The sequence below is a fragment of the Accipiter gentilis genome, chromosome 16 (genome assembly GCF_929443795.1).
Source record: "Accipiter gentilis chromosome 16, bAccGen1.1, whole genome shotgun sequence".
In the NCBI taxonomy this organism is placed as follows: domain Eukaryota; kingdom Metazoa; phylum Chordata; class Aves; order Accipitriformes; family Accipitridae; genus Astur; species Astur gentilis.
This window is the reverse complement of record NC_064895.1, coordinates 25,806,165-25,819,449: the sequence shown is the minus strand read 5'-3', so window position 1 is coordinate 25,819,449 and position 13,285 is coordinate 25,806,165. Positions and strand designations below refer to the sequence as shown.

Here is a 13,285-nt window from a genome sequence, read left to right as displayed (position 1 = left end):
GAGGTAGTACTTGCTTCTTTTTGCACCTGCAGGTTGTATATCCAGGAACTTTTTGTGGTGACTTCTCATTGCCAGCAGTGGACGTGAGAAGAAAAGCGTATGTGCTGTTCTAGGAGCTGATTGCCAAATTGCTTGTTTAGCTGCTGATCGTGTGGTCAGTGGGTACAATAGAGCAGGATTTAGCCCTATCCACCTGAGCAGCTCCCTGTCAGGCTTTCTCCACAAAGCATAAGTGCAGGTGGGTATGAATTCAACAGTCGTGGTGCCCTTCCATGGCCTCGTTTTGTAGCTGACCTTGCTTCGAGTATACCTGCGTCTTACTTTTGCACAGTTCTCTTTTTGCTTCCTATTTCTTTCCCCTCCTCCTCGCTAATTCCTACTTACTCTATTTTGTATTAAGGTTCTACCATGTCCCGACACGTACCGGGCAAACTGAATAGAAAGGTAGTCTTTGTTCCAGTTTTGATACCAATAAAATACAGCAGAATGTCAGAATGCAGGACAAAGATGGCAACTTAAACCAGACACGGTCAGTAAATGCATGTGAATTTGGAACAGTAGGTGAAACAAAGCCATCAGACCCACATCTCTGAACACAATTGTCCTGAGCAAGGTGAATTTACTAGGATAGACATAATTTATGAGACATCAGTCACACAAGGAAAACAGAAGACTGGAAATATTTATTTACTATGTTTCTAAAACAATTTCTGGCTGTTGCAAGCTCAGTTTTGCATGATTTCTTTCTCTCTACAGATTCATTTTGGGATACCTGGTCCAAACTAAACTTCCTCATAGCTAACAGGTACTTCCAGTTTGTTACACTCCATTGCTGAAGAGTAGGAGGTGAGCTTCAGTTCTCCTGGACTGAAATATCTAAAATGCTCCAAATTACTTTTATTGTTAGCTGAGGAAAATACATGTTTTTAATCCCAGATTTCTGTGGTCTGTTTTAGAGCGAGGCATTCAGAGCAATGCACGTCACATCTCAGAAGTGACTGTTTTTCTTCAATGGCTATAAAGGGAACTAAATTAGGATGAAGGCAGCTGTACTATAGATATATACAGATTGAATATCAGTTGAATTCTACCCTAGTTATTAAAAGACTATGATGGCTACATGGAATCATAATGGCAATATTGCAAGTCATGAAATAAAAGGTTCAGGAGTACACACTTATAAAACAGGGATGCTTTGAGTGCCACTGATCTCATCTGCCTTTCACCTGGAGACTCACCTGATTCTACAAGGTTAACTTTTCAAAAAAAAATATTCTGCGTTCCTCTCCTTTGCGGAGCTAGATCAATGAAGACAATAGAGCTTGATACACGATAAACTTGCTGAAATGTAGACATCTTAGCATGAAAGAAGTCTCTTCCAAGACACCCCTCATTGTCTCATCTAAGCATTTAATTCAGCTGGGAGTCCACAACCTCCTGAGATGCCCCAGAGTATCCTGCCAGGGCTTCAGCTACAATTTGGAAGGGCGCAGGTCTTCCATATGTCCTTTGTAACATCTTTAGCACTGCAAGAGTGTCTTGGATATCTTGTTTTATATTAAATGCTGCCAAGTGCCTCCATATAGGCTGCTGCATTTAGACTTAGGTCTCCACTTACCTAGATCTCATTCCCTCTGTTGGGATAACTAGCTCAGATGCAGAAACCTACATTTTAGATACTCTCTTTTAGTTAGATACAACTATAGTTTATGACTTCTTTCAAAAGAGTCTATTCACTGATTTATGAAGAAATGTGTGTATTTGCTTTTCCCCGCCTTGATCATAGAAAAGCACTGAAGTAAACACACGTGCTTAGATATCATTGATACTAGTGTGAATAACTGGATACTTTCCAATAGCAGAAACTTGTAAAAGACGTGTATCAGTTTCAGCCAGGCAATATTTTTTTTTTTTACCAATTATTTTTCTGCAGTTCATTACAGAACAGAGAGTTCCAAGTTCTGCTTCCTGGACTGTGTGTGCATTTGCTATCAGATCATGTCTCTCTAGAAGGGAAAAACATTCCAAGATGCAGAAACCAGAAATCTATGCCTCCCTTTACAGTGTTTGTTTTCACTCAAGGCCTTTTGCATGCAACTAAATACTTCCTCTTGCCTTTTTTTTCCATCTAGCCCTATGGTTCCTGCACATCAGACTGGAATGGCTCAGCTTCAGTGAGGTGTGTGGAAAGCCCTCTCAGTCAAGATATGCTGTGAATGGGTATGTAATATGCCCTCTGGTTATGTAGGATAGATTTATCTTTTATCAAGTAGTTGCCCATTTCAGGGTGTTACAACCTCTATGCTATTGCAAAAAAAGGTGAGAAGCTGCTCAAAACCAAGCTTGGCTGTGGCCAAATGCAGTTAGTTCAATAATTATTGTAAGTCAAACCACAATTAATCAGCAATATCATTTCCAAATGACTCTTCATGCTGGGATACTGTGATTTAAAATGGAGATTAGCTTAATACTTCTTTTCACTCTTCCAAATGTTTCTCATTTGCTTACTGCAACCAGTCCAATAGAATAGTCCATGCAGGAGTCACTGACTTTCAGATAAGATTTTCCTGCTTTCTTCTACATTTTAACGTGCTTTTCAGCCTCAGCAAGTCCAAGGTATTTGTTACCAACTGGACAATGTTACAAGAAAACCAACCTTCTTTCTGTGCCACCTACAGTACCTCTGGTATACTCTTATGTCAAGTGCAGGAGAAGGCAAAAATGCTTATATATGGAACGCATTTAGGGCTGATATGTTTTAAAGAATTCATGGCAGAAGTCCCCACATTGTCATCCCTTTTGTTAGATTAGAGAAACACCTTTTCCCAGCAAATACATGTAGCAAACAAAAAGGCATTCATGAAAAACTTCAGTTTTAGAGCCTGTTTTACACAGAGATAGTTATGGCTGAAGTCATTGACCATGTAAACTGAAGCTGAGCCCTTAAAACCATTTTTATCCATGAGTAAGAAACAAATATCTCCAGATCATCATTACATTTGAGGTATCTGTGATAGTTTGGAGTCTACTTTGTGTCTTCCACTACTAGAAGGAAAGGGATATATTTTCAATTTCCTTTTATTTTATATATGTCACTCAATAAATCACCTATATCAAAAAGCCATTTGGATTCTGAGAAATGCTGTTGTTGTTTGCTTGCTTTGTTTCCTGTTGGCCAGATTTATTTCAAATAACAGACGTGTCCTAAAACAGCAGCTGGGCATAACTATGTTTTGTCTGGTTACATCAGACTCACAAAGAAAGACGCATCTGGAAAGAAAAGTGTTCTTCCACATGAGTTTTCCATACAGAAGTCTTCTATGTTCACTTCCTTTGTGTTCTTCCATATTGTTGTCAACATTCACTTACAACGGGCATTGGTTTATTTGTTTTATGGGAGAAATGTGATTGAAAGGATGCAACTTATCTGTCTCATTGACCAGTAGCTGACATTTTCTTTTTTCTAATCTAACATTTTAAATGCATTAGATATGTTGCTATGTAAAGGTGACTTTAAAAGTGGTTCTTAACCATTTACAAGAAAGGGAGAAGAAAAAGACTAGCTCAAATGCAAGTGCTTTCACTATTGAGTTGTCCCAGGAGTTGGAATGAATTTTACCCCAGATTTCTTCTCTGGAGCCAGATCCTTGATGTCCCATAGTATAGATTTAGAAAATGTTTCTAAGGAATTACTAGATCTAAACTGTAGCTGAAATACCAATCTGTGTACAGTTAAAAAAGAACAATGCTACCTTTTTACATTGCTCAGCTTTGCCACATTTCAACAGAGAAGATTGGAAAGAGCATGAACACATGCACACCTTGAGCTTTGATATCAAAAGTGTATGATTTTAGTAATTGAATCATTTGCTAATCCATTTTGGACTTCATGCAAATGACTTCCACCCTCCAAAAAAAATTTCCTTCTGCAATTTCCTAAGTTAGACTTTAAGGGCAGTTCTTGAATGGTAAGACTAGAAAGGAGTAAAGTTTATTACCCAAGGAACCCATGAATTCTCCTCACTGCAAACTTTTTGGAAAAACACCTGTCAGGCACAGCCTATTTATAACAGATCCTGCTCTGGGGGCAGAAGGGGGGGAATAGGCCTCTCAAAGTTTTTGGTTGACAATTTTTTTAATTATCCATTATACTGTGCTTATGCACAGTTACTGTTGGTTCATTTATTTGGAGTTTTTTTCCCCTTGGTTATGAATAGTCACATCGGGAGTGGTTTCAAGTTTCATACTGTCATGAAAGGAGACTCAGTGCAATCACGAGGGAAATCACTGTATCACCTGAGCACCGCAAAAAGTTGAATTCCTTTAATGGGGGAAATCCCTTGTGGAGGATCTAGACCCATATTTTTTGCTTCAGGTTGAATACTTTCGCGACTTAGCTGCGATCCAAAGGATGGCTACTAGCAGTGGGTTAGCAGCAATGATTACAATTTCTGCATTGCAGTCAGTGCTGTCTCCATTTGCTTGAGAAATCTGGGGCTTTGCAGAAGGAGGAGAGATTAGAAAAAATACTCTCCCTGTGCTCAAAACACCTAGAAGTATCTTGTCTCCTCCCACAAAGGGGAAACACGAAAAAAGCTCCTACTTCGTATGCTCTTAATTCAGCCTGCCTCGTCCACTGACTACTAAGAGTTTAGACAAGGAGTTTGGAATAGATGCTTAACTTCTTGACAGCCAAGGGAAGTGAAACCTGCTTCAAATCCGGTAGTCAAACCTTTATTCAATAAAACTAGCAAATTAACACATACTCAGTGGGAATTTCCTTATGCGGTGATTATAAGAAGTGATAAATTAACCAAATAAGATAGACTCATATTTGACAAAAAAAAAACCAAAAACTTTTGTCTTTAATTAACAATATTTTTTTTCAAGTAACAATATGCTAGGGTTGTTATAAGTTTCTGAATTCAGTTATGAAGCCATCATTCTTTTAAAAAATATTATTTCTAACTACAAATCAGATTAGTACTTTAGAACAAATGTTTTGTCAAACAAATGAAAATTGTATGGGAAATTAAAGGATTTAACCTGGCTAGTCCTTGCAGATAGTGGGAGTGGCTAATATGATTATGCTGACGGTTTTATCTCTTATTTTATTAATTGCCAAGATAACCCCTATCCTTGGAAAAAAAAAAAAAAAAAAAATAGTATTCTATGTTTATGTTTTCCTCTCCTGTGCTGTTTCTAGGGTGCTGATTTCTCTAAGGAAGAATGTAAGAATAATGAACTCCTGTTTACAAGCCACAAAATGTTAAAAATCTCCCTTTTCATTTCAAAGCAAGAGATCAGGAAATTCAGAAATACTTCCTTCCTATTTTGTAGGCTATATACAAATATATTTAACTATTAAACCCATTTATGAGATGATTTGTCTGCGGCAGACATGAGTAGTTATTGAAATAACACTGCCTCAGGTAACCACAGTCAGACACAGTTATGCGTGTGCTTAGTCTACAGCCTCACGTGTGGAGAATTTCCTTGCTACGGGCCAGAGAGCAAATAACTTGAACAATACTTATTCACAGTAGTTTTAGACTTACAAGTCAGTCACGTTAGATTATGTATATAAGCATACAAAGCTCAGTCACCAGAAGGACAACACCGAAACGATCTCAGGATTGAGGAGAAGTCTCCAAACCTAGCTCGTAGGTGATAGTTTGGGTCTTTCTCAGCTGCTCTCCGAGGACTGAGGGCAGACATCGAACGGTGTGTTTCTCTGAGGAGGGTGGATTTGCTCTACCCGCTCTCCGTGCTGGCTGAACACACGCCTCCTCCAGTCCAAAAACAACGGTGCGGTATTATAATGGTGCCGGAGTCAAAATTTCCAATTTGTGAGTTATCTACACCCAGCATCTCAACCGTGGTAGTCCAGTAGCCTTCAAAGAGACTCACAGCTTCTGCGTTTATGTGCCTTGACTGTGCCTGGGCTAGCTTTTTTTGGCATCTACCCCATCTGACAGTAATTGAATTACTACCCTGTTGGTTATCTCCCTAATACTAATCTGGAGTGGAAGGTGGGTTGGGTTGCGTGGAAGAAATTAATAATGTTCCTTTTTGCAAAACGAAGTTAGCTAAAAGGATCGGGTCTGCAAGGTGTTTTGTACGGCTAAGGAAGAGATCTATGCAAAGCCCGAACCACACAGAACAGCATGAATTTTAATCAAAGGCACTAGTTAAGCTGTCATTAACTTCAGTGGAACTGAAGAATTGAAGAAGGTCAATTTTGCCTTCACTGCTTGAGCTCATATCAGATTCTTGTCATTCAGGTTTATATAAGGGCTGAAAGAAGAACTTCCATAGTCAAATCTCTCAAACTGATTCTTTTGCTTATTTTTTAAGAACTATCCATAGATTTATCTTTTAAAAAATACATACATTTGCAGAACCCTGTAGAATTAATTTTTGATTATTTTTTTTTAAATTCAATTACTCCACCCCTTCAGCTAATCCACACGAGGAAGTGGGAATTGATATGCTAAATTGCTCTTTGTACCATGATCCCGGATGTCTTTGTTTTTTTCCCAATTATTTTACCCATAGACCGTGAATTGTAGCATATCTGACAGACTTTCTTTAGAGAACAAATGGAATACAAATAAAGAACAAAGGCAGCTGTGTTAGAAAGGCATTATAATCTGATATTAAAATGCTGACAACAGCATATAGCTGCAGAAATACTGCAGAAAACAGGAAGCAATGAACCAATATTGAGTTGTACTATGGGCAGCAACCTCAACCCAGCATGACAAAAATGGTGCTCAGTGTGCAAGCAGCAAAGGCAAGGATGAGGAAGGGAATTGCAAGCAAAAGAATGAGGAGATGTGCAGATGTTTCATGCCTTCTGAAAGCCAACAGGCAGCATGGAAGGAAGCAAGAGAGGTTGTGTGTAAATAGAGCAGAGTTGAGCATTGAGGACCCGTCAAAGCTGACTTTGTAATATTACCTTGTAAATGAGTGGAAGCAAAGATTCTGCAAAAAGGAAAGGTGAGCTGAGCGATGCTGCACTGGAGCAAAAAAGCAAACACATGCCACACATCTCTTCAGACTAAAGGGGGAAGATGTAGACATCTGTAGACATTCTGCAAGTAGGTTACCCTTGAGCAACACATGGAGTGAATTGTGTGTAAAATAATGCCTGGTGCCACAGCCTTTTGGCCTCAGTGAGCTAATGCAATATAAATTTTATTTAGCAAATGGAAGTGGAGGAACTGCTAGGAAGAAAATATCGCTGCGCTGCCCAGTGTGCAGGCCATTCTGTGCATGGCTCACATGAAATGAGTTGCTGACTTATGGCTCTGCCTCATAATATTTATTCCACTCTTTTGCCAGAGCCAGAAAAGACAATTGCAAAGCAACCACCGCTAAACTTGAGCTTTCATTTTTGTGAACACAATATCAGCACTGCAGCTTGCTGATCAGACTACAAGTATTTTGGCAAAGTCAAAGGGCTGCAAAAGGACAGGCCTTTTATCTTCTCTCTTTCCTTGCCCTGGAGACAAGCAAAAAAAACCAGAACAATGCAGTTGGATTGGTTCATTTTCAGTCACCTGTTCCTTAAGAAAAGTTCTTTCTTCTAAAATGTACAGCCCCAAAGCTGATGTCATTTATCAGCAATAAATATTGACAAGAAGGGAACCTATATATATATATACACACAACTCTAGAGTGAGGAGGATCTCTCACTCCTGCCACTCTTCGTAAGATACAGAAGGATTCTGGCTGGACGAAGGTAATGTATGCAAAATTTAATTTCCATATTACAGATTTTATCCACACAGTCACTTGGTCATTATTGATTGGGCACTCTGCTACAACAGGTAATGTAGTTAATATCTATGTTGTTCCAGTTGTGATAATTAGAAGAAAATATCTGCTTATAATAATCCCTGAGGAAGAATTTAAAAATAAATTATATCTTCTGCTTAGAAAGCACTCCTTCCACCTGTGTGGGTGAAAATGGCTTCAGTGAAGTCTAATTCCCATATTTCTTTAGATCAAAAGGTAACACTGACTCACTTGCTTCATTCTTCAAATGTGAACATAAATTAATCCATTTTGCAGAGGGTGCTCAATCATGGGAAATGCTTTTCTGATGTCACTTGAATTATTTTTATGTTGAATTTATTTCATTTGAGTATTGGGATATATCAGTACACCTGAACTCAGAATTTTGCCATCTAGAAAAGTTAATTATCTGTCCAAGCTTTCATGTATATATGCTATTAAAATGCCTATCATATCTTACAGTATGCACTAAGCTGATCGCATTCTCTTAATGCAGAGTCAAAACTTTTTTACAAAATGAAAGTTGAATATGTAAACTAAGAAAAGGTAGAAAAAACTTATATCAAAGTAACTGTAAAGACAAATATTCCCACTCTTACAAATTTTCAAGCCTGCTACGCCCTGAAAGCTTTATCAGCTGGCAGAAAAAAGGCTTTGCTGAGGAGTGAAGCACCAGGACTAAACATGAAAATCCTGACTGTATTTTTCAAATAAAGCTTTGTTTTTAGCTTTTTAGCTATAGATTTTATCTTTTTTATTTTCCATCAAATTTGCATGAAATTCCAGTTTGCAAGCAGAGCTACCTAAAAGTGCATTGCTAGCATTTGTCTTTTCAGAAGCATAGAAGTGATTTAGTGGAGTGAATGCTATTGACATGGGTGGATAATTGTATCTGGGAACTGTCGTCTTTTGACTTTGAACATAATGCCAAATACATTTACTCCAAGGGACAGATTTGATTGTACAGTCTGACAGTCAAAGGTGTGCTGTAGCATTTTAATCAAGTTTAGTTCTGGAGCTAGAAATGTTTTATGTTTCCAGTTGTAACACTTTTCTGGGGAGTCCCAGAAAGATCTTGTTTCTGCATGTAAGGACAAGATAACTCCTCAGTGGCCAAAGATATCCCTTCAGTTTAAGAATTTATTCTTCTTTAATATGAGTGAGATCCCTGCCTCTTCCTCATGCAAGTGATTTCCTTATGCAAGCAATGGGAAAACAAGTTACAGACTGAATATCTGAATGACACTAAGTCTTTCGTGTGATAGGATATGTCTTGTTGATTTATGTCAATGTAATGGAATACAGTACTGAAATAAATGATCAATCTAGCTGCAACCTATCTAGCACCAGGAGCATTATAGTCACCAGATCACATTCTCCTGGTGTTTTCATAGGCTGAATAGACCTCCTAAGACTTTAGATTTCTTAGCCCAGGCACAATGCTCCCATAATGTAACTATGAAGCCCATTGGATTCAAACTCATATCTCTGCATGGCAATGCTGTACTACCATTTTTGTTACTATCAGTTTGAGAATCAATATGTCAAGGCCATTACCTTGTGACCTCATGAAAGAATGCAGCACATTGCATAGAATAACCCGACAGCCTTTGGTCTGAATTCAGACAACTTAGTCTTGCATTGCTACCATGCAAGTGAAAAAAGAATTCACTTTTTTTCTTTAGTTTAATCTCCCTAGATGTAGGTTGAAACTCTGCATAGCTGGGCATCTAAAAAAAATAAAGAACTTATCTTGTTCCAACAGTGGCTTGATTGCCACCTTCTGATACATGGACTCATGCCTGATATTTGTTCATGAACACCTTGCTGTGGATATTAGCCCTAAGATATTTTAGCTGAGTGTAAAAGTCACATGGTACATTTATGTTCTCTGGTTGATTGAGCTCCAATCTTAGTGGAAAGTCTTTCCTGTGTTGTAAAAATGATTAGTGTTTCTAGCTATACTTACTAGCAGCTAAATTCAGAGGAAGTCACTCCCAAACTCAAAGGTAAATGCTGGCAAGAGCATTGCTACATCAAGTCCTTTACCGTGACATTATCAGCTGTGACGTGAGTTGGAATACTCCTACTGCAGACTCGTGTCTCGCACACAAAGGTGTTTGATAAACACATTTTCCAGTGTTCTGGCAGGTCTTTCCCAGGTCCTCTGCGCAGGGCTGAGTTTTAGTTGGAAATTTAGCCCCAAATGAGGGTTATAAGTGGACATGCTTGTGCCCAGTTGCAGACCACAATGTATAGAACTTGCTCCTCATCTAAGATGAAAGTATCGGAGCTGCTGCACTGTTTATAAATGAAAGAGTCGCGCCAAAGCATCTGTGAAGAAAACTAACACTCTTTCTGGACACCCATCATTACTTCTTTTTATTGTTATCATTATTTTCCCTATAATAAGCACCAATTTCTGACACCATGGATGTAGGCTGACTCACTCACACAGGACTAGATAGCAAGTAAATCCACTGACATCAGTGACATAAACCCAACGTAAATAAAAGGGAGATCAGATCAAAAATCTAGAGGCAATTGCAGGTGTCAAATAATGAACAGGATATGAATGATGCTATAAATGTCATCTCTTCCAAGTCATCATTCTAGGAACAAGAAATATTCATTCTATTCAGTGAAAGAAGAATGAAATGCAAGCTGTTTGCCCAGAACCCTGGTAACTTGGTGTTAATTCTTTGCAATGTTAATCCGTTCTTCAGTTCCTGCCAGAAGCAAAAGCTCTTAACCCATTTTTCTCACTTAACAGCAACATGTCTATTTAATCACTTAGCAGAGATGGATTGGTGGATTGTTTATATTTTCATTGTATATTTACGGTTTTAACAGGTGGTATCCCAATAGTTCCCCTGTCAAGCAGGATCTCCTAGATCTCTACCACTAACCTGTACTGCTCAACTGCTCACACTGTGGATTTTTTCTCAGAGGCCAGCTCTAAGGTTCATTATGTTCGACATTTTTTATTATGTCTATTTTCCTTGCCTGCTTCAGTCTGTTTTAAGATAAACTGTTGAGCTCAAAGTTAGTCTTCCTTGGGATTTTGCCACATCTTTACTCTTCACCAACTAAAGGTATGATTTCCTGTATATCCTCAACAGTACAAAGATGTATAACCTCTGCTTCTTCTGACGTTTAGAAAAAATATCCCATGAATATGAGTGGTTTTCAGACTGCCTGTGTGCATACTGTGGTATTTGCTTCTATAGGGCATCTTAGCTGCCAGAGGACAATAGCTAACATTATTTCATGAAGGTTTTGGTTATGTCTAGGTGTAAGATGTAACTTGAGGGTGATCATTACTATTTACTGGAGCCATTATGGTGCTGATTTGATGATGAAACAGGGCACAGAAAAGGAATGGAGACAACTGTTGATGGGTTCGGTGCTCCACTCACTCCACAGTGCCAGTTCCCAATACAGATGATGCTTGCTTAAGCAGGACACTGATGTGACCCTACTGAACAAATTAATGGGCTTTTTTTTAATACAAGGAGGCAAAGATGAAGGAAATGCTGCAAATTCAAGATATCTTGAATAGAGAAGTCAAAAGGGGGTTGATCCATCTGTTACAAGAAACACAACTTTATGCTACTTATGGTCCCTGCTTCAATGCACCGTGAAGTCTTCTCTCTGTACGAGATAGTGGTGCCCATGCACCATCATGCACTCATTTGTGCAGTTTCAGCACATTCAACTGTATTAGGTATCAACTAAAATAACCTTCTGTGTGACAGGCTTGACTTTGCAACAGTTTTGTGTCTTGTTTACATACCACATTACACCCCAAACTTTATGCAACAGAGATTAATGAATTTCGGGGTTTGGGGTTTTTTTTGTTTTTCCTCTGTAGAAATGGAGCTACTAACTGCAATCATTTTCCTCGCTGCTTTGCTACACCAATCTGATGGACAGGTAGGAGCATTCATCTATTCAAAAGAGCCATAACTATGCACATTGTATAGATAGCTGACATGGCATAGTCTGGTCTAGTGATCTCTAGAGCTTTACAATTCAGGGTTGAAATTATTGTTAAGAGGTTAACATAAGACAATAAAGATGAACTCATTTTTTGCAGATTTTTGTATTAAAATATTTCTTCTGCCTATCAAATTATTCTTCTCTTCACAAGAATAATTTTAAAAATACATTTTCCCCCGAAAATATGAACTGAACCTATTCTAAGATAGTTTATCTAAGTATCAGAAACCTAATCTTCACTTCTCCTTAGAGAGGATTAGTCTTATAAAATGTAGATACTTCCAACATAGGCACTTGTATGTGAGCTATTTATCAAGATCTGCTTATTAATGAATAAAAAGAAATAAGTACTTCAGGGATGCCAGTCACCTCTTTCTTCAATAAACCTCAGGTGAACTATGTCCTAAGTTGCTTGTTTCCTTTACCTGAGTACAGCAGCAGCCTAAAATAACTGGCTGAGATGTTATACTACCACTGTAAATATCTTAAGATAAACAAGATGTACGACGCCTCTTGGGGTAGGTTCAGTTGCCCAAAGAGAAGTGTCTTAGTGCAGAGTGGGACTCTTCAGAGTATCTGAGCCTTTCATGGGTGGCTATACAGACAGCTATACCTTTCTGGAGCAGCAGTCTGAGGCTAGATAGTGCTCCCTGGGCACTTCAAATGGCATTACGTGCTATTTTAAGCCGCTGACTACAGCCTTTAAAGCCTAGAATTGAGCTCTGAAGGCAAAGGAGTGGGATTCATTCATATTACTTGGACATTCCAGAATTCAGTCTCTCTCATTTTATGCTTTTCTCATCGACCATAAAGGCAAACTGAGGTGACTTTTAGATATTTATATCTATGGTATAGATATCTAAAATAAAATAAGATTAATCAGTGCCTAGGAAAGAGACCATCACACCAACAGTGTAACTCATCTCACTGACTCAAGCATCAAAGTATTAGTTGTCTAGATCCCTGCCAGCCTCTCTCTACAAACAAAGGAGAAAGATGTACCTGTAGAGAATGGCTCTTCCAGTCCTAAAAAGGCGTTCAGATTTTGTGGGATGAGCTACCTCTGCCCTCTCCAGTAATGACAAGGAGAATGAGGGTGTCTAGCTTAGTCTGAGATGTCCATTTTTAGACATAAAGTGGAAAGAATCCTTTACTGAGGGATGTTTGAGTCTGAAAACTCCAGTGTAAGCATTGTAACTCTTTTTCTCTGCAAGGATTCATGACCTGATGTCACTATATAAGAGACAATCTAAATCATGTATTGCTTTCTTGACCTTAGGGATTTCAGAAGATGGTCTGCAAACAGTCCTAAATTCTGATCTAGCTACACACACTTCCAAAGCTTACAAATGACAAGAGCTAGGGACTTTTTTAGTGCACACAAGAGGTCAAAGGCAGTCTTGAGATTTGGTTCCAGAGCTAAGCTTTCTCAGTGTTTGATGTGGAGGCATCTGAAGGCAGAATTCCTATCTACAAATTT

At 38.5% G+C, this 13,285-nt stretch overlaps 1 long non-coding RNA gene across 3 annotated transcripts in view; it reads right to left on the bottom strand.

The window, feature by feature from the left end:
• Positions 1-13,285, bottom strand: part of LOC126046334 (uncharacterized) — a 33,218-nt gene that overhangs the window by 13,281 nt on the left and 6,652 nt on the right. The gene's annotated exons all lie outside the window — the stretch shown is intronic.